Genomic DNA, 23,249 nt, shown 5'->3' on the forward strand with positions numbered 1-23,249 from the left:
GGACGTAGGCAGAGAGGCCGAACCAGGATAAGTCGTACTGAGTAACTTCTAAACTCTTCCCTCAATATATATATATATGTGCATGTGTTGCTTGTGAAATTTACCCAACTTATAAATTGCTAAAACTGAAACTGAGTAAATCTGAGTGCTAAGTTGGAAGCTGACCTTTCAAGTGTCAATTCCCAATTCTCGAGTCAAGCAATCTTAGTCAGCATAGTACTAAAACTGTCTGACTAATCAACCGGCCGTGCTGACCAACACGCTGAGTTATCAAACTCTTAAAAGAACTCTAAGTCAGCTTAATTAAACCCGAAAAAGTTACATTAGTTCCTAACCCCCCCCCCTTGGAACTAATTACTAGGGACCAATAAGTGGTATCAGAGCCTAAGCTCTCTACTCAAAGATCTAACAATCTTGAGCTGATCCCTAAAAATGGGTGAGAATAGCACTCGGTTCCTTCCAGGAAACCAAACAACACAGATACTCCCTGAGGGATTATCAATCACTAGACCTCCCCTATTCTTTGGGTCAAATTATACATTCTGGAAGAATAGGATGAAGAACTTTATACAAGCCACAAACATGAGTGCATGGCTTGCAATTGTTCAAGGTCCACATGTGCCATTCAAAACTGTTAACAATGAGAAAATTGTTAAAAGTGAAGCTGAGTGGACAGAGGATGACCTCAGAAAATTACAAAATAATGCTTCGACTATCAATATGCTTCACTGTGCTTTAGATGCTGCAGAATACAATAAGATTTCAGGCTGTGAGTCAGCACAGGAGATCTGGAAGAAGCTGGAAGTAACTTATGAAGGCACCAGCAAGGTCAAGGAATCCAAAGTGAACCAACACATGCGATTGTATGAGCTGTTCGAGATGATTGACAATGAGGACATCTCAGCAATGAATGCCAGGTTCACCAACATAATAAACGAGCTTAAAAGACTCGGTAAGAATTTCACTGAAGAAGAATAAGTGAAGAAGATGTTACGAAGTCTTCCCAAAAGCTGGCAAGCCAAGAAGACAGCTGTAGAGGAAGCTCAGGACCTGACCACATACAAATATGATGAGCTGATCGGTTCCTTGCTGACCCATGAAATTTCAATGAAAAACTTTGAAGCTAAAGAAAAATCTGAGGACAAGAAACAGAAATCACTAATGATGAAAGCTGACTCCACAGAAGCTGAGTCAACTGATGATGAGGAAATGGCCATGTTCACCAGAAAAATGAAAAAGCTGTTCAGAAGAAGTGAAAGAAATGGTAAGCGGACATATAAGAGAGGAGACAGATATAAATCTGAGTCCAGTGACACCAGATACAAAAAGGACAGCTCCAAGCCTGTCACATGTTATGAGTGCCATCAAACTGGGCACATTAAGTCAAGCTGTCCTAATCTAAAGAAAGATAAGAATGGAACCAAAAAGGCAATGGTGGCCACGTGGAGTGACAGTGATGAGTCGACATCATCTGAAGCTGAGCAAAATGAAACAGCCAACATATGTTTCATGGCAGATGATGGAGCTCACCAATCTCAGTCTGAGCAAGCTGACCTCTCTGGAGATTCTGAGCAGGAGGAAAACAACAATGAGGTAACATCCTTACTTTTGCTTAGAAATGAAATGGTAAATGCCCTGAGTGACTTATATACACTAAATAAGAAGTGTAACAAAAAGATTAAGGCACTCAGCAGGCGATGTGACGAGATTGAAGAGGTCAAGTTGAGTGACCTTCGATATCTCCTCCAGGACAACTCAAATTTACATACCAACATGCAAATCTTACATAAGTTTGTCACAGAGGTTCAAACTGAGTCAAAGAAACTTAGAAAGGATGTCACAACTTTACAGAACCAAATAAAAGGTTCAACTAAGAATAAACCAAATGCTGAGTACTCAGGTACTGGTCAGCATAAACAGTTTACTCAATGTAGCTATTGTGGGAAGAAAGGACACACAAAAGCTGTGTGCTGGCATAACAAACAGACTGTCCAATGTGACTTCTGTGGTAAGAAAGGTCATACTACCAAGGTATGCTGGCATGCTCAGCACAACAATGCTGACCACACTCATCATCACTCTCAAAGGGTAACTATGTGTGGCTTTTGTGGTAAAAGTGGCCATACTACAAATGTATGTCGTCACAAGTTAAAATATGACTTTGCACCTGTTTACACTAACAAGAAAGGACCCAAAAAGAATTGGGTACCTAAAAGCGAATAGTTTAAAATGAAGGTCAGCTTGACATGCGTGGAGAAATCAAAACTTTAGTATATAGACAGCGCATGTTCAAGACACATGACAGGTGATGAAACTCAGTTCATCACACTAGAGCTTAAACGAGGAGGTAGTGTAAGCTTTGGAGACAACAAGAAGGGCAAGATAGTTGGCTCAGGAACTATCGGAGGTAACCCTAAAATTGAGTCAGTCTCCTTAGTTAAAGGTCTCAAATATAATCTTCTAAGCGTAGCTCAGCTTTGCAAGAGTGGAAGGAAGGTTATATTTGATGATACTAAGTGTCAAATACTCGAGGGAAAAACAAATGAGTTGATTTTAACAGCCCCTCGTGTAGAAAATGTTTACATGTTGAGTTTGGAAAAAGAATTTTCAAAAAGTATATGCTTGGTGTCAAAAGAGGACAATTCCTGGCTATGGCATAGGAGACTTGGGCATGTCAGCATGGACCTCCTTGCCAAACTAGCTAGAAAGCAATTAGTTGAGGGTTTACCCAAATTAAAGTACGAAAAAGATCAACTTTGTAATGCTTGTCAGCAAGGTAAACAAACCAAAAAGTCTTTTCATAGCAAAAAGGTTGTCTCAACCAAAAGACCATTGGAATTACTACATTTGGATCTTTTCGGACCTATCCAGCCACTCAGCATGGGAGGTAAGAAATTTTCCTTAGTTATTGTGGATGATTTCTCTAGGTATACTTGGGTCATCTTGCTGAGTAGCAAAGATGAAACATTTGAGATGTTTACCACATTAGTCAAAAAGCTTGAAAATGACAAAGACCTAAGAGTAGCTCACATTAGAAGTGATAATGGTGGAGAATTCAAAAACCAATCGTTTGATGAATTCTGTGAAACTAATGGTATTGACCATAATTTCTCTGCCCCTAGAACTCCTCAACAGAATGGAGTTGTTGAAAGGAAGAATAGGACAATAGTAGAAATTGTTAGGACAATGCTGAGTGAAAATAGGCTTCCAAAGTATTTTTGGGGAGAAGCTGTCAACACAGCATGTTACATATTGAATAGGGCATTGGTAAGACCTATATTAAAGAAAACTCCCTATGAACTTTGGAAAGGACGAAAGCCCAATATTGGATACTTTCGTGCCTTTGGGTGTAAATGTTTTATACTCAACACTAAGGATAATTTGGCAAAGTTTGATGCCAAAGCTGACGAAGCAATCTTTTTAGGTACTCAACAAACAGCAAAGCATATAGAATTTATAATAAAAGAACCCAAGTTGTAGAAGAGTCAGTCCATGTAGATTTCGATGAAACTGACCCTGCAGGTAAAACAACTCAACCCATGGAGGACGAGCTGAACTCAGCTTCTGCTGACCAGAATGGACATGCTGAGTCATCAGCACAAGAACTGACCAAAGGTAAAACCGAAACTGAAATTACCTTTGCTGACAAATCTGTCCCTGCAGAGATTGTAGAAACACATGTTCCAAACAACTCAACATTACCCAAGGAGACAAAGATTCCTAGAGGACATTCGGAAAAGTCCATCCTTGATGATGCAAACAACAAAGTAATGACTAGAGATCAGCTTAGGAAGTTCCTTAGCAACGTTGCTTTCGTATCAATTCATGAGCCAAAGAATTTTGCTGATGCTGAGCAAGATGAATATTGGATAAATGCCATGCAAGAAGAACTTGACCAATTCACCAGAAATGAGGTATGGGATCTAGTACCTAGACCTAGGAATCAAAAGCCCATAGGAACCAAGTGGGTCTTTAGAAATAAGCTAGATGAGCATGAAAATGTGATTAGAAACAAAGCTCGACTTGTAGCCCAAGGCTATAGTCAGCAAGAGGGTATAGACTATGGAGAAACATTTGCACCTGTTGCTAGGCTATAAGCTATACGTATATTGTGTGCCTATGCTAGTTTCATGAATTTTAAACTATACCAAATGGATGTAAAAAGTGCATTTCTTAATGGCTTTATAAACGAAGAGGTATATGTTAATCAACCTCCTGGGTTTGAAGATTCAAGGTTTCCAAACCACGTTTATAAACTCAAAAAGGCCTTGTACGGCCTAAAGCAAGCTCCAAAAGCTTGGTATGAGAGGTTGACCAATTTCCTGCTGACCAGGAACTATGTCAGGGGAAAAGCTGACACAACCTTGTTCATTAAGAAAAAGGGTAAACATACCCTACTTGCACAGATATATGTAGATGATATAATATTTGGTGCTACTGACGAATCTTTGTGCGAAGAATTTAGCCAACAGATGCAAACTGAGTTTGAAATGTCCATGATGGGTGAACTCAACTTCTTCCTTGGACTTCAAATCAAGCAAGGTAAGAATGGCATCTTTATAAGTCAGTCTAAGTACACCAAGGAAATGTTAAAGAAATCCAACATGGTAGATTGCAAACCCATATCGACCCCCATGGGTACTGATATTGTCCTATGCAAAGATGAGAAGAGTAAGTCAATTGATAGTAAACTTTATCGAGGTATGATAGGTTCCTTACTTTATCTCACAGCTAGTAGACCTGATACACAGTACTCAGTATGTTATTATGCAAGATATCAAGCTGACCCAAGGGAATCTCACTTAATTGTTGTAAAAAGAATTTTTAGATACTTGCAGAGCTCAGTTGATGCAGGTCTATGGTATCCAACTTCAAATGACTTCACACTCATCGGATACACTGATGCTGACTATGGACGAGATAAGCTAGAATGAAAAAGTACTTCGGGAGGATGTCATTTCCTCGGAAGCTGTCTAGTATCTTGGTTCAGCAAGAAGCAATCATCTGTAGCCCTGTCTACAACCGAAGCCGAGTACGTGGCTGCTGGAAGCTGTGTTTCACAAGTCCTATGGATAAAGCAACAGCTTGAGGATTATGGAGTTAAAACAAAGATGATAGAGATCAAATGTGACAACAAGAGTGCCATTGATTTATCTAAGAATCCAGTCCAACACAGCAGGATGAAGCATGTTAGCATAAGACATCACTTCATCAGAGATCACGTACTAAAAGATGAGATCAAGCTGACCTATGTACCAACAAATGAACAGCTTGCAGATATCTTCACTAAGCCCTTGGCACGAGAACTATTCAATACACTAAGGGAAGCCATCGGTATGTCAAATCCACTCTAAATAAATCTATATGAAAAATTGAATGATTGAGTGATTGCCATGTTGAGTGGAAAGTTGAATGTCTGTGCAAATGCCATGCTGAGTAAATTAACAATAAGAAACTTCTACTCACCAAGTTTGAAATGATCACCCTATGCTGAGTTGACATATACATTGTGTGATTATACTGAGTAGATACAAATATTAAGTAATCACCTTATGCTGAGTAGATGTACATGCTAAGTGATCAATGTATGTTGAGTTATTTAGAGATAGAAAAATCATGTCAACAAAAACTAGGCACTCAACATCGCGAATGCTTTGAATTCTAGCAAAACCAAAAAGAAACCCACTCGCTTAAAATAAATACCTACACGTGTAACTTCTGGCACCTTTGAAAGACGCACTGTAACGACCCGATCCGGAGTGGGTGGCGCCGGGGTAAGAAGGCCTGAGCAAGGAGCGGCCCTAAGGGATGGCGATGGGGGCAGGAATGAACCGAATCCCACATCGGAAATGGAGAGGGAGTGATTGGGGCTTATTAGTAAGATGTGAATCCAATACATGCAGACGCGTTTTAAAGCCGTGAGGCCCAATGTGTTGGAATTGGGCCAGAGCGGACAGTATCTACATGGTATTGGAACAGGGTGTTACAATTGGTATCAGAGCCGACTCTCCACGTACGATGTGTGGTTCGGGGACGAACCAGGCGGAAGCTGGTGGGCCTGTAACGACCCGGTCCGGAGTGGGTGGCGCCGGGGTAAAAAGGCCTGAGCAAGGAGCGGCCCTAAGGGATGGCGATGGGGGCAGGAATGAACCGAATCCCACATCGGAAATGGAGAGGGAGTGATTGGGGCTTATTAGTAAGATGTGAATTCAATACATGCAGACGCGTTTTAAAGCCGTGAGGCCCAATGTGTTGGAATTGGGCCAGAGCGGACAGTATCTACATGGTATTGGAACAGGGTGTTACACGCACATTAATGGCAAATCCCATGCGCCGAAGATGTCATAAATGACAGAATCTTTGTCGGTTGAAAGTCCCTAAGTAAAACGGCTAGTTAATGAATAGGGGCCGCTGTAAATCTATATAAAAAGTGGAAGGATCCCCACTCTTCACTCTTTACGCTTGCGATCTCCTGTAATCGAACCTTTCTCTCTCCCTAAACCTCAAAAATCTTCATCTGTAACAATGGCTTTCGACAAAAACGAAAACCCTAAATCTGGCCAAACCTCTGGTAAACCCACTCAAGCTGACCCCACCGGTTCATCAAACCCAATAGAAAGAAACATGATCAAGGTCCACAAAAAGGTCAACAATTTGGAGGTTCTGAAATGCAGATGGTTCTCTCCAGGATTCGTCACCTCTGAGAAACCGTTCTGTGACTGGATCGAGAAGAACAAGTGGACTGGTCTCTTCTCTCTCTCAGGAACAACCTACCCTAGGTTAGTACGGGAATTCTATTCGAATCTACATGTTGATGAAGATGATTCTGATTATTTGGAGACCTCAGTTAAAGGTCAGAAAATCACCGTAACCCCTGCCTATCTAGCCACCTTACTAGATTTACCAGACGAAGGAATTGAGTTTAGAACAACAAAAGAGAAAGTGCCAAAAGACAAGGCTGAGAAGATCAAGGGGTTCTATAAACCCAAGGATCATAAAGGTGAAATACACAGCACCTGTATGGGAAAATAACAAAAGATGGTCCACTAAATGCTGACCAACTTTATCTTCCCCAAACTCAACTCAGCCTCATCCGCCTCTAACTTTGAGCAGTGCTTCATATGGCACATGCTGACCTACACTCCGCTCAATCTTCCCGTCTTCTTAGTTGGAGCTCTTCAATGAGGTGGTAAGAAACTCCGCTTGGGCTCTCTAATCACAAGAATTCTCGAGGACAAGCAGATAGAGACGGTGAAGGAAACAAGTACCATGGGGAGTGAAATCACTGCAGTTCTGCTGGATGGATTGTTGTATAATCAACCCTTGAAAGGATATGAAGGAGTGGGAGATGCTGAGGAAGATGAAGAAGCTGAGCACCTAGAAGTTGAGCTTGAAAATGAGCCTGAAAAAGTAGTGGAAACTCATGCTGAGTCCCCTAAGACGGCTCAGCCTGAGCAGAAGAAAAAGAAGAGGAAGGCTCTTGAAACTTGCTCCAAAGACATTCATGCTGTCCCAAAGAAAGTGAGGCTGTTGTCTCACGAAAAGGTTAAATCTGACAAGGCTAAGGAAAAAGCTGAGTCAGTAGAGAAGAGAAAGAGGCCAGAAGGGCCTGAAGATGAAGAAGAGGAAACTCCAGAATCCCCCTTGATGAAAAGGAAGAAGGTTAATACCCTAAAGACAGTTGAAGCTGATCCCCTAGATTGGGCTGTCTCTGACGGTCATGGAACTGACCCAGAAAAAGAAGCTGAGAAAGAAGCTGAGCAACAAGCTGAGAAAGAAAGGGAAGCTGAAACTCATACTGAGGAAGAAGTTCATACTGAGCAGGAAAAACCTACAAATGTTGAGCAACCTCAGGATGAGGCTGAACAGAGAGTTGAAGAAGAAGAAAGTGTTGCTGTTGAGGATCATGCTGAGCAACTTGAGAATCCATATGTAGAAGAGGAGACAGTTGCTACTGAGTCCAGTGAAGGTATTCCAGCTGACCCTTCATCCCCAAAAGCTCCGACACGACAGAGACTCAAAAAGAAGGCACAAAAGCAAATTGATCTTATGGACGACTTTCATGTTGAAGATATTGAGACTGACCTCTCCAAAATCCAGTTCCAGTATTTCTCGAATGATGCTGAGACTGAGTCACCTCCAGCAGATCCCGTACAAAAACAAGCCTCTGTTACTCAGGATGAGGAACAAGCCAAAACCCCTGAAGATCCAATCCAAGCTGCTCAAGATGGATCAAATCCTGCCTCAACTCCACCCATTCAAGTTGAACATGTCAACATGACTACCCAAACTCCACCTCCAACTCAGCAAGTTGACGACTCAGCTCCTGAAGTCAATCAAAGTCCAGGTACCAATCAAGGTACTCAATCTGGCAAAGAGCCCACTCCTTCACCACCATCAAGCTCAATACCAGCCTCTGAGTCTAATGCTGCTCAATTCACGTACTTGAATGCTACTGAGTCAGGACGCCGTATCATTGCTTCTGCTCAGTCCTTGCTTCAAGAATTGAACCCTCCTCAAGTTGATGCTGCTAGATCTTCTGATACTGGGTCCTCTCAACTGCCTGGAATCACTCAGCTTCTCAATGAACTAAGAGGACTCAAGGATCTGGTTAGTATTGTCACCACAGTTCAAACTCAGCAACCAAACAAAGCCCAAATAGCAAAGCTGACTGAGTTGGTACTCACAATGGTGAACCATATAAACTCGTTTGAAGGCAAAATTAACCAACTGTCGGAAGTCAATCCAGGATATGCCACTTCCACAGAGCTTCAAGGCTATTTTACTAAGTTGACTGCAGAACTGACCAAATCAAGCACACCTGGCAATGCTGAGTTTGCCACCTCTGCTGAACTACAAGAATGCTTTACCAAGCTTAATGCTGAGCTGACCAGTATGCGTGACTTAGTATCTTCCTCCTCTCAGTGTACAATTGACCAACTGAGTAAAGCAGTCAGCATACTCAACCTCAACAAAGCACAGATGGATGTTGATCCAGTTTCCAACAGTGAACTCTTGAGCTTTTCCCAGGCCATTATGAAAGCCATGCGTATCAACAATGCCCAACGCATGTTTTATGATTCTGCCTTGCTAAAGTTGTACTATCAATCTTTTGGTCAGATCACCAGCTCGCTCACCTGACTGAGCAAATCCCATGAATGCCTACTTAGCATGATCAACAGCTCCCTCCGGGTTCCTCGGCATGTCCAGGATGACAGTGTTCCTGTAATTGATGGTTTGGGTGAAAGCACTAAGAGGCTTCAGCGCTACTCCCATTACCTCTCCAATGCCGCTCGAAATGAAACCTTCCTTTATAAACCCGATGATGGCAAAACGGGGGAGACAAGTCAAGGAGGAACTCAGCTTGCAGGTAATGCTTCAGGAAGTAAAGACAAAGGCAAAGGAATAGCTCAAGCTGACCACCAAGCTCAGAAGAAGAAAAAGTAGAACTAGATATAGTCTAGTAAATGTTTAGAGCTTAGCATAGAAACCTTCATATACATGTTTGCTCTATTTTCTTGTTTAATCTATGCCAAGTACTATTTTCTCAATATAGTCTATAAAATTGAACAAACAAATTAAGAAGTAAAACATACTCAGTATACATTAACACCAAAACACTTAGGTAATAAACTGAGTAACAACATACTTCTAATATTTTTGAAAGCTGACTTAAAACTCAAAATGTTCAGATCTTGAAAAATCCACATTAGACTAAGTCAGTATACACAAGTGTCTTAAGGATAATTCAATTAAATCTTAGAAGGTTTAGAATTAAGATAAGACAATATGTGCAACCCTTACGGGGGAGTCATTTCAAAAATATCAATCATGGGGTAACTTATAACTGAGTTCCATAATTATGTATTTTGCCAACATCAAAATGGGGGAGTTTGTTGAAACACCTTTCCACAAGATTTTGATTTGACAAAATCATCCATGATTAAGAGGCAATTAAATTTAAATGCTTTGATTTAATTGTACTAATGTGTTTGTTCAATATTGAGTGCAAAAAAAAAATATATATATAAAGTAAGACAGGTCAGAAGTCAGCATAAGCCAAAAGCTGAGTGGAACGGAACTCAGCATGAAAGAATAAAAGCTGAGTAAAGTAGAACTTAGCATCAGAAACTTCCTTCAAAGTCGCCAGAACGAAGCTGACTATATTAGAAGAATCCTTCAGAGTTATACAAACAGAACGAAGCTAACTAAGAAGGAACTCAGCATGGAAGTAGAACATTCGGAGATAACAAATGAAGCTGAGTGACAGTCAGGACAGCATGAAGAATCCGTTTACTAAAAGACAAAGTCTGCCAATCTTCTGCACCAATAATTGAAGCCTCGAAAATACAAAGAAGACTAATTCCAAGAATCATGGGTCAATGGATTATTGGTAAAAGACAACTGGCACAAAAAGACAAGTCTGATGCAAGAAGATAAAACCTGACGCCTGAAGAAAACAGGGGAAGGGAATGGCGGAACAGACTGAAGCTGACCAGAAGCTGTCTGCTAAAAGAGCCATTTAGGACTTAACGGCTAAATCATCTCAAATGATCAAATCTTCAGAATTTCATCTATAAAAGGACAATGGTAGTTCTTGGATCATTTGCCGAAGTATAAAAAGAAAAATACAAGAGAGAAAATCTTCAAAGCACTCAAATACAAAAGATCTTACACCGAATCTTCCATTCTTTGTGTAAATGCTAGATTGATTGTTTTGTAATCATCTAAGGTGTTCTTTAGCTATAAAAGAACAAGTTTTTGATCAATAGGTATATTGAGAGTGTTGAGCTGAGTACTTGATTGTAAGTATTCAGTGGTAGAAAATCTAAGTGCTGGGTTGTAGTACTTAGTAGGAGCTGAGTAGAAGAATAGAGGACGTACTCTTGCATACTCACTGCCTTGTAAAGGGTTTGTGCTCTACCTTGAAAGAGCTCAGTATTGGATTGAAAATCCCAGGAGGAACTGGGGACTGGACGTAGGCAGAGAGGCCGAACCAGGATAAGTCGTACTGAGTAACTTCTAAACTTTTCCCTCAATATATATATATATATATATATATGTGCATGTGTTGCTTGTGAAATTTACCCAACTTATAAATTGCTAAAACTGAAACTGAGTAAATCTGAGTGCTAAGTTGGAAGCTGACCTTTCAAGTGTCAATTCCCAATTCTCGAGTCAAGCAGTCTTAGTCAGCATAGTACTAAAACTGTCTGACTAATCAACCGGCCGTGCTGACCAACACGCTGAGTTATCAAACTCTTAAAACAACTCTAAGTCAGCTTAATTAAACCCGAAAAAGTTACATTAGTTCCTAACCCCCCCTGGAACTAATTACTAGGGACCAACAAGGCAGTCACAACACGTGACCTTGTATGTCTCTGTTCAGAACGGGCCTCAACAATATCAGCCTGTAAAACCAAAAACATTTTACATATATAAGCAAATAACGCATTTTTTTAAATATACTCAATTTCTCATTTTTTTCGGTTTTTTTAATAATTTGGGTTTGCCAACGGCCGGACCGAATGAATTTATTTTGAAAAAATAAATTTCGGGGCAATTTTTGCCTAAACAGAGCGCCGCAACCGTTCGGCCGCTGGGCCGAACGGTTGCGGCGATCGGGTCGGCCACAGGGCCGACCCGAGCGCCATTTTCGTTCCACCTTACGGTGGAACGGGCAGCGCGCACCGTTCCACCATAAGGTGAAACGAACGTGCCGCTCATTCCACCTTACGGTGGAACGAGTGTGAAACCTGTTCCACCGTAAGGTGGAACGGGTGCGCCTCTGGTTCCACCGTAAGGTGGAACGCACGGCCGATGCCGTTCCACCGTAAGGTGGAAAGGACAGTTCGTCCATTCCACCTTACGGTGGAACGGCATCTGCCTCCCGTTTAGGCAAAAGCCATACGGGTTCCGCCTCCGAATCAAAGGCGGAACCCGTGATTTCGGATAAATTTTTAAAAAAAAAACCTTACCGGAGCATTCATGAAGCCTTTCCCCTTTCCTTCCTTTAGCGGCATGTCATTTTAGGTCGGGTTTTTTTAAAACCCAAAAAGTTAGAGAGGATTTGAGAGTTTTGAGTTTTTGATTTGAAATTATGAGGAGGGCAAAATCGTAAAAAAGGTGCGGTGGAAAGTATTAACTTTGCGGTATATAGCAGCCCACAAAAGTAATGAGCTTGTTACACAAATACATGATTGGTGTGCCTTGAACATTGCGCTAACAAATTTAGGGAAAACATGACACATGTAACTCCCACTAACAAACTCTTAACATAATTCAAAACCCAAACGCATAACTAATGCTCAAAACAACAAAGCAACATGTAATCTCATAACAACTCACTCTCCTTAAAAGAACCTTATCCTCAAGGTCAAAGTCAGAAAACCTATTTGTCATTCCATAAGCAAACTCCCAAGTAGCCTCTTGCCAACCTATTGAATCTAAACTTTAGTAGCAGCTCTATTGCCTCTTTTCGCCGTTTTCCTATCAAGAGCAGTTGTATGAGTTAGAAATCGAATGGAGCTGCCTGGAAGCTCAGTAGGGACAATAACTTGGTCAGATATTTTCTATCTTAATAGTGAGACATGAAAAATTGGATGTACTGTGGAACTTGCTAGCATTTGTAGCTTGTAAGAAACTGTTCCAATTCTATCTTCAATCATGTAAAGGTCGTAATACATAGGTGAAAGCTTATGATTATGGCGTAGAACCACTTATTTTTGCCTATATGGTTGCAACTTAACATAGACCCAATCTCCAATGAAAAATCCCCTTTCTGACCTATAAGAATCGATTTATAGTTTCATTCGATGCTTAACTCTGTACAATTGGAATTACTTGCAAAACTACCTCCATATCTCTCAAAAGTTGATCCATTGATTCCACAACTAAATCTTCGAGGTAGTAAAGAATGTGAATGGGTGGAGGCACTCTATAAATAGTTTCATAAGAAGTCATTTGAATTGTGGTATGAAAGCTAATATACCACCAATCAGCTAGAGGCAGCCAATTCACCCATAATTTGGGAATCTCATGAGACATACAATGCAAATATGTCTCCAAACATCTATTAACTACCTATGTTTAACCATATGTCCAAGGATGGTAGGCAGTGGGTTTAAGCAACTCCACTTCATGCAATCTAAACATTTCAAACCAAAATGTACTAACAAATATTATATCTCTATCAAACACTAATGTAGCATATAAACAATGGAGTTTAAAAACATTGTCAAGGAAAAGTTGAGCTACATCTACAGTTGTATATGGATGTCCTAGGCTAAGGAAATAAGCATATTTGCTAAGCATATCCACCACTACTATTATCACTTCCTTACCTCTAACATTGGGTAACCCATCAATGAAATCCATGCTGGTACATGTCCATATTCCCTTCAGTATTGGTAAGGATTGTAGCAATTCTGGAGTGTTTGTCGTCTCATATTTGCAAGTCTGACATATAATGCATTCTCTGATGTAGTTTCACACGTCCTTTTCCATTCTCTTCTAATAAAAAAGTTATTGCAACCTCTTATAAGTGGCTTGCACACCTGAGTTTCCACCCACAGGTGAGTCATGGACTAATTTAAGTAACTTGATCTCCAATTCCAGAATTTCCAACAGTCTTTTCGTGCCATTTCCAAGCTCTCAAACTTCAATTTTTAGTGTCTCAAACCATCCCCAAATCATTCCTTTTGTTTACTTGTCTTTGATGCCCAAAAATTCTTTGTTTTTCCAAACTCGAATTCTCTATTCCTTAACCAAAATTCCAGCAGCTCATTCGATTCAGAAAACACCATTGTTCACCATTTAAAGCTATCCCAAACCAGCCACCTTGAGTCCTATTCGATTAATTGCAATTTCGGTTAGCTATTAGCCTCATTCCCACCCTAGATTCTCCATTTCGTTCGATTGTATAGTTGTTTCCCGTTCTTGTTTTCACAATTAATTTTCCAATCCCATTTCTAGTCAATTTTCGAACTCAACAACCCACTCATTTAAGTGTTCAATTCCCTCCTCGGTCTCGGTTCGCCATTTTAGTGCATCGGACAGCCTCAACACCAATAGTCTGGCGTCAAAGCGATAACACGAGTTCGTTAAGTTTGCTTATAATTTCTATTTCTATTTTATTATCTTTGATTCCGTACACGTTTGTATTTAGTTACAAGCTTGAGATAGAACTATTATCCTTTTGATAAATTATTTTGGTTTGTAATCGCTTCCATTTCTTTCCAATTGTGATAAAAAAAATTATATATATATAAAGAAGAAAATTAAAAAAGCTTCTTTGTGTGTCGTTTTTATTCTCAATCCAGCAAGCTGTTTAAGGGCCCGTTTGGTTCAGCTGTTAGCTAATAGCTGTTGCGGTTGCTGTTAGCTGTTTGCAGTTGCAGTAAGCTGTTAGCTGTTTGTAGTTGCAGTAAGCTGTTCGCTGTTTAATTACTAGTGTTTGGTAAAATTATATTGAACTATTGCTGTTCGGATTTAAAATGTCTAAAATGGACATATTTTAAATTAATCAATGATGAAATTATAAAAGGAAAAATATAAAAAAATGCTCATAATGTTTGTGATCTGTTATTAACGGTGATAAAAAAACGGTACATATGTGAAGTGTAGATGACAATATTCATGACCAAGAAGACAATTTAATAAATTATTTCTCAAATTGACACAACTTGTCAATGTTAGGGGTAAAATTGATTTTGGCTGCCAACATTAGGAGTATAATTGCACAATTTTAGACATTAAAGGTAAAATTGCTCTTAGCTATAAATGTTAGAGATATTTTTGCACCTTATCCTATTATAAAATAAAAAAATGTGTTACACAAATTAATAAAAATAATCTATATAAAAAATAAAAAAATTATTGAACGCAACAAAACCTTGTTCTTCCGGTAATTATGTTGTAGAAATATAAATAATGTTAAAGAATAAACATATTTTGTGGAAATAAGAAGGATAATTTTGTCAATAACAAATAACTGCAAACAGCTGTTTATGAAAAGCTCCAAATAGGAGCTTTTCGTGAAACGCTTCAAAACGCTGCAGTTTCCAGAAAAAATACTAAACGCTGCGGTTATATAAACCTAACCAAACGCTATATTTTCTGCAGTTTGGAGTGAAACACTAAACGCTCCTCCGAAAAGCTAAAACAAACACCCTCTAAATCTAGTTAAACTTACGTTTAGTGCAACTAGAAACCCAAGGAAAATTATTTTCTCAATCCTTGCATTTCCCGTCCAATCGTCGTGATCCTTTAGAAATCAAGTTATTAGGCGCATATTCTATTCGTTTTCATAAACATATTTTCAGAATTCATTTCTCTGGCATGCTCGCACTTACACGAGCTAAGGTTGAAAACGAGATATTTCTCACAAAATGTCGCCAATAGTTGGTATTACACTAAATATCTTAGACATAATTGATATTTGGAAGGTCTAAAGTGATAGTTAAATGTCAGTCAAACCAGTTTTCTAATTTTTTTATAACGTAAAGCTAAAATTAGTCTTGCTTGAAAATGTTAGGATTTGCACAATTTCATACATTAAAGCTACATCTGCACTTTTCTTAAAATATTAGGACTAAATTTGATCTTTATTTTTTTAATATAAAAATGATTTAATTGCTTACTATTGGTGCATTTTTATAACAACATTTATAATAAAAATAAATTATATATAAAGTGATTTATGGGGCAATAGTATCAACTTTTGAAGTTGCTTACTATTAGAACATTTTTTCCAAAAGTTGTCAAAAGTGAGGTGGATGATATTTTAGCATGATATGTTAAGTTTTGTAAATTTGCATAGCACCCTCTATTGTAAGAGTTCTTATTTTAAGCATCTGATCTTACATGTCACTTGGAGGACCACCAAGTGACATTGGACATACGTATTGTGACTCCACTTAATAAATAAAGGCCTAATATATTACCAGCTCCTTGAACTTGTCCAAAATAGTAGATTGGCTCCCTGAACTTTGTTAGAGTCTCACCAGCTCCCTAAACTTGCTTTTTTCGTATCACCAGCTCTCTAAACTTGTCCATATAAGTAGATTAGCTCCTTGGACTTTGCAAATGTCTCATCAACTTCCCAAACTTGATTATTTTGTAACAACTAAATATAAAAACTTATTAAAGCTAAATTCTAAAAATACGTCTTCATCTATTCGAGAGGTAATTTTTTCGCTTCTCCTACCTTTCAACTTATTATAAGAGTTAGTGTTGCAGGTTTGAGAGGTTGAATGGATGAGGATCGAGAGTTAGAATTTTGGTTTTTGTATTTGGTTGTTACAGAATAAGCAAGTTTGAGGAGTTGGTGAGACACTTGCAAAGTTCAGTGAGCTAATCTATTTTTATTGACAAGTTTAGGGAGCTGGTGATATGAAATAAGCAAGTTTAGAGAACTGGTGAGATACTTGTAAAGTTCAGGGAGCCAATCTACTATTTTGAACAACTTTATGGAGCTGGTGATACCCCATAAATAAAATAGTGGAGACTCTTATAATATGCATGAGTTTATGTTACACATGACAAAATATATATAGGTAAAAATAGGCCTAATACATCACCATCGCCCCAACTTATCCATAATAGTATATTGGCTCCCTAAACTTTGCAAGTGTCTCACCAACTACTTGAACTTGATTATTTCATATGACCAATACCTTGAACTTGTCCATAAAAGTAGATTAGCTCCTGATCTTTATAAGTGTCTCATCAACTTCCTAAACTTGCTTATTCGGTGACAACTAACTATGAAAACCATAATACTAACTCTCAATCTTTATCCATTCGATCTCTCAAACCTGCAACACTTAATTCTTATAATAGGTTGAAAGGCAGGAGAAGAGAAAAAATTACCTCTCGAATAGATGAAAATGTATTTTTAGAATTTAGATTTAATATGTTTTTGAATTTAGTTGTTACGGAATAAACAAGTTTAGGGAATTTGTGAGACACTTATAAAGTTGAATGAGTTAATCTACTTTTATGAATTATATATATTTGGTGATGCGAAATAATAAGTTCAATGAGCTAGCGAGACAATTACAAAATTTAATGAGCCAATCTAGTATTATGTACAAGTTCACGGAACTTGTGCTATATTTTAGACCGTAAAAATGCATAAAATAATGATTACAAAACAAAGTAACATAAAATGCATTATATATATTTAATTTTTTTATTTGAGATTTATAACGCAAAACCCTCCGCTTCCATTTTCCACAAATACGTTAAATTATAGTGAAATTAGACACTAATATAATATTTGAATTCATTTAAATTTCAAAATTTATCCTTCGGATTGTCCAAAAGATGATGTTGTCCACGATGATAATTACATTTTATTTTTTTAATGTAGTTAGTATATGCAAGGTGATGTTGAAAGAGAGTGACAGATTAAAATTTAAAATTGTTTTGATTAATATTGGCCGGCTATCAAGAAAAATCGAAGGAGCTATTTTAAATAAATTCAAATTTTGTTTGGTGTTAAATCAAGGGAAAGAAACTCAAAACCCAAAGTAATTAGCATCATTATTAGTTGATGGAAAATTTGGAAACCATTCCCATTGGAAATGTAATTATTATTATTTTTTTTATAAGAAGAGTTGGAAGGAGGGAAAGACATCATGTTACCAAATTTAAAACCCACCTTGTAACAAAATCCATTACAATTATCCGAATTAGCCCATAATATAATTAGTTTCTCAACCAAAATAAAATAACCCCTGAATTGCACAAATCAAGGAAACAAAATTCAAATAGGGATATTTTCTCATTTACCGATAAAATGTTTTTATACAAAATTCAAGCCTTCACAAGAGTCTTGTTTTACAAAATTTGACGACACAAAATACATTAAGGTAATGCTTTAGCAAATGCAAGTGCCACTTTCTCCGCCATATGATCATATGGGTCCAAGTGAGTAACAAAACTCTTGTGTATCAGAAGCCTAGCCTTGTGCTCCACTTGAAGCACCATAGCACAGTTAACCTGCATCATCCGTCTTTTATGAGTTTCTATAAATGCTTCAGGTTTGAAACCTCTTTCCAGGCAACATCACGGGCACAACAAAAAGACTACTGCTTAGTAGAATTGGCTCACTTACGAGTGTCTGAAAAATCCCCCTCTAGCATCAACTTCTCCAAATCACTATCTCTTTAGAGTTCAGCCAATTTCCTTTCTAGTTAAGCTCTCTTCTCCTTCTCAATAGACACCACAAGTGCAGCCAACTGCAACTCAATGTCTTCGAAATCTAGTGATCATCCTTTTGAACTCATCTCCGCTACAAAACAAGAAATGAAAGCAAAGTTAGTATCTCACATCATATTTATAAGATAATAAACATTATGCAAGAAAAATGGACTGCTTCTGGGTAGCTCTCTATGTTGCAACATCATCGTAATTGATTCCAACTCCGCCAATCCCCAATAGTAAGGTTTCGTGCCACTAGCCACTTCTCCATATCTTTTATATTCGACCCTCATAGATGGGACAAATGTCATCGGCTCCAAAACGGCTAACCAGCAATCATGAAGTTTTCAATTAGTACCAAAACATCTTTCTTCAGCTTTGGGGGAATCCCCTCCAAGAAGGAAACCAAACTTAGCTCCTTCGTTGTCATCAGTGTCTCCACTAGCCAGGTCCTATGGTCCATCATAAGACCATTCCAATTTGCTAGATGAGGAAACTCCCGGCCAGTCACAGAGACTTTAATAAACTGGTGCCTCCACTATAGCAGCTTATCTGATAAACCTCCGATGACATTGAATTTCGGGTTTGAGAACGTCACATGCTGCGATTTCTCCCCCTTAGGTGGTTTGAAGAATTTCTGAAACACCATAATGAATTCTTATAAGCCTAGTTCTCGGCACATCAAGTAAAACCCCACAATCATCCTCCACCTGTTTGAGTGTATTTGCCTAGAACAAATATTAATTACCTCAAAAAAAAAAATGGCAACAACAATAAGCACATTCTAGCCTTTAGATGCTCCTCATAAATGATCCTCTCATTTTGACCCATGAGATTATTGGCCCTAGCAACCTTGGGGATGTTGAAACACCTTTCACATGATTTTGATTTGACAAAACTATTTAAGTTAATCCATGATTAAGAGGCAATTAAATTTAAGTGCTTTGATTTAATTGTACTAATGTGTTTGTTCAATGGTGAGTATAAGTATAAATAAAAACAGAATCAAAAAGTAAGACAGGACGAAGTCAGCATGAAAACACAGCACAAGCTGAGTGGAGTGCAACTCAGTATAACAGTAGAAAAGCCATCTTCATAACAAATATCTAAAGATGACGCTGACCAAAGGAGCTGAGTGAAACACAACTCAGTATCGAAGAAGAGAAGTCCTTCTCTAAACTAAAGCTTGCAGACGAAGCTGACCACGGAAGCTGAGTAAGAGTAACTCAAAAACAAAGAACAAAAGCAACGTCAATAAAGTAAAGCTGAGTGTTCGTCAGGACAGCATGAATGATCCGTTTGCTAGAAGACAAGATCCGACAACTGTCTGCACCAATAATAGAAACCTTGGAATTACGCACCGAGTCAATTTCGAGATACATGGGTCAACTATCCGTTAGCTAAAAGACGAACTGGCACTAGAAGACACACCTGCGAGGAAGAAGACAAACCTGACGCCTGCGGAATTCAGACAACATGATTGGCCTACAAATCTGACGCTGACCAGAACAATGTCGAAAGAAAGGGCCATTTGAATCCAACGGATAATTCCGGATTCAAATGATTGTGCCTTCAGATTTCAACTATAAAAGGACAAGTTCATGCTTGGATCATAAGCCGATATTGCCAAGAAAAATACAAGAGAAAAAGAGAAAAGATACAAAGCACATTCAAACAAGAAAAAAATCTTACACCAAGCTTCTATTTTTGTGTAAAAGCTAGATTGATTTTGTAATCATCTAAAGTGTTCTTCATCTAGAAAGAACAAGTCTGTATCAATTGTAAAATTGAGAGAGTGGTGCTGAGTACTCATTTTTAAGTACCCAGTGGTAGAGAAATCTAGGTGTTCGGTTATAGCACTTAGTAGGAGTTGAGTAGACGAATAGAGGAAGGTACTCTTGCATATTCAACTGCCTTGTAAATGGTTTGTGCTCTACCTTTGAAGAGCTCAGTATTGGATTGAAAAAGCCCGAAGGGACTCTAGGGACTGGACGTAGGCGAAGAGACCGAACCAGGATAAGTCGTGCTGAGTAATTTCTAACTCTCTCAATATATTTATATATGTGTTGTCTAATCAAATTGCTCAGAATATAAATTGCAAAAGCTGACACTTAGTAATCTTGGTGTTGAGTTGGAAGCTGACCTCAATGGTTAATTCCCAACTCACAAGTAAAACAGTTCTAGTCAGCATCTGACTAAAGTTGTCTTACATTTCTCGACCGTGCTGAGCTAAACTAAAGTTAAGTAACTTAAAGAATTAATTAAGTCAGCATTATTTAGCGAAAAAGTTACATTAGTTCCTAACCCCCCCCCCTTGGAACTAATCACACGGGACCAACAAGTGGTATCAGAGCTAAGTAGCTCACTTCTCAAAGATATAACTATCTTGAGCTGATCCCGATAAATGGCTGAGAACAGCACTCGTTTCCTTCTAGGAAATCAAACAACACAGATACTCCCTGAGGGTTTATCAATTAGTCGACCACCCTTGTTTTTCGGATCAAATTATACATTTTGGAAAAACAGGATGAAGAACTTTATTCAAGCTACAAACATGAGTGCGTGGCTTGCAATAGTTCAAGGCCCATATGTGCCTTACAAAACTGTTGAAAACGAAAAGGTTGTCAAGAGTGAAACTGAGTGGTCAGAAGATGACCTTAAAAAATTACAAAACAATACTTCGGCTATCAATATGCTTCACTGTGCGCTAGATGCTGTAGAATACAATAAGATCTCAGGTTGCGAATCAGCACAGGAAATATGGAAGAAGCTCGAAGTGACCTATGAAGGCACAATCAAGGTCAAGGAGTCCAAAGTGAACCAACATATGAGATTATACGAACTGTTCGAGATGAATGAAAACGAAGACATCTCGGAGATGAACTCAAGGTTCACCAATATTATAAATGAACTTAAGAGACTTGGAAATATCTTCATAGAAGAGGAGCAGGCGAAGAAAATCCTAAGAAGTCTCCCTAAGAGCTGGCAAGCTAAGAAAACAGCTGTGGAGGAAGCTCAGGACTTGACTACGTACAAATACGATGAGTTGATCGGATCTCTGCTAACTCATGAGATCTCTATGAAAAATTTTGAAGCTAAAGAAAAGTCAGAGGACAAGAAGCAGAAATCACTTATCATGAAAGCTGACTCAACCGAAGCTGACTCATCAAATGATGAGGAGATGGCCATGTTCACAAGAAAGATGAAGAAGCTATTCAGAAAGAATGATAAGAACAGCAAGAGGCCATACAAAAAAAGTGATAGGTACAAAGCTGAGTCCAGTGACAAATACAAAAAGGACAGCTCCAAGCCTGTCACGTGCTTCGAGTGCCATCAAACTGGGCACATTAAGTCAAGCTGCCCTAACTTAAAGAAAGAAAGGAAGGGAAGCAAAAAGGCAATGGTGGCCACATGGAGTGACAGTGATGAGTCAACCTCATCAGAAGCTGATGCAAGTGAGACAGCAAATATATGCTTCATGGCCGACGACGCTGCTGACCAAAGTCAATCTAAGCAAGCTGATCTCTCTGACGGTTCTGACCAAGAGGAACATCCCAATGAGGTAACATCTTTGCACTTGCTTAGAAATGAAATGATTAACGCCCTGAGTGATTTATATACACTGACTAAAAAGTGTAACAATAAAATAAAGGCACTCAGCATGCTGTGTGACGAGATTGAAGAGGTCAAACTCAGTGACCTTCGATATCTTCTCGAAGACAACTCAACTTTGCATGACAACATGGAAATCATGCACAAGTTTGTCTCGGAAGTCCAATCAGATTCAAAGAAACTGAGAAAGGATGTCACAACCCTACAGAACCAAATAAAAGGTTCAGCTAAAATAAATCCCACGCTGAGTACTCAGGTACCGGTCAGCGTAGACAGTTCACTCAGTGTGACTGTGGTGGGAAAAGAGGACACACAATAGATGTGTGTTGGTATAATAAGCGGACTGTCCAATGTGACTTCTGCAGAAAAAAAGGTCATACCACTAAGGAATGTTGGCATTCTCAGCACAATGGTGTTGACCAAAGACAAAGTCACCCTAAAAGGGTAACTTATTGTGACTTCTGTGGTAAACAAAGCCACGTCATAAATGTATGTCGTCACAAGATAAGATATGATGCTTCACTTGTTCGCACTAACAAACGAGGACCCAACAAGAATTGGGTACCTAAAGATGAATAGTTTAAAATGCAGGTGAGCCTGAGATGCGTGGAGAAATCAAAACTGTGGTATATTGACAGAGCATGCTCGAGGCATATGACTGGTGATGAAACTCAGTTCATCACACTTGAGCTTAAACGAGGTGGTAACGTAAGCTTTGGAGATAATAAAAAGGGTAAGATAGTTGGATCAGGTACTATCGGAGGTAACCCTACTATTGAGTCAGTCTCCTTAGTTAAAGGTCTCAAATATAACCTATTGAGCGTAGCTCAGCTGTGTGACAGCGGTAGAAAGGTTGTATTTGATGCCACTCAGTGTCAGATACTCGAGGGAAAAACAAACAATTTAATTCTAACTGCCCCCTGTGTTGACAATGTATATATGTTGAGTTTAGAAAAACAGTTTTCTAAAAATATATGCTTAATGTCTAAATAGGATAACTCCTGGCTATGGAATAAGAGACTTGGTCATGTAAGCATGAACCTCCTTGCCAAATTAGCTAGAAAGCAATTAGTTGAGGGACTGCCCAAATTGAAATTTGAAAAAGATCAATTATGTAATGCTTGTCAGCAAGGTAAACAAACGAAGAAGTCGTTTCAAAATAAATATATTGTCTCAACCAAGAGACCATTGGAATTACTACATATGGACCTTTTCGGACCTGTCCAACCACTCAGCTTGGGCGGTAAGAAATTTTCCTTAGTCATTGTAGACAATTTTTCTCGGTATACTTGGATCATCTTGCTGAGTAGCAAGGATGAAACATTTGAGATGTTCACAACATTGATTAAAAAGCTTGAAAATGACAAAGAACTAAGAGTAGCTCATATTAGAAGTGATAATGGCGGAGAATTCAAAAACCAACAGTTTGA

This window comes from Euphorbia lathyris, chromosome 3, assembly GCF_963576675.1.
Source record: "Euphorbia lathyris chromosome 3, ddEupLath1.1, whole genome shotgun sequence".
In the NCBI taxonomy this organism is placed as follows: domain Eukaryota; kingdom Viridiplantae; phylum Streptophyta; class Magnoliopsida; order Malpighiales; family Euphorbiaceae; genus Euphorbia; species Euphorbia lathyris.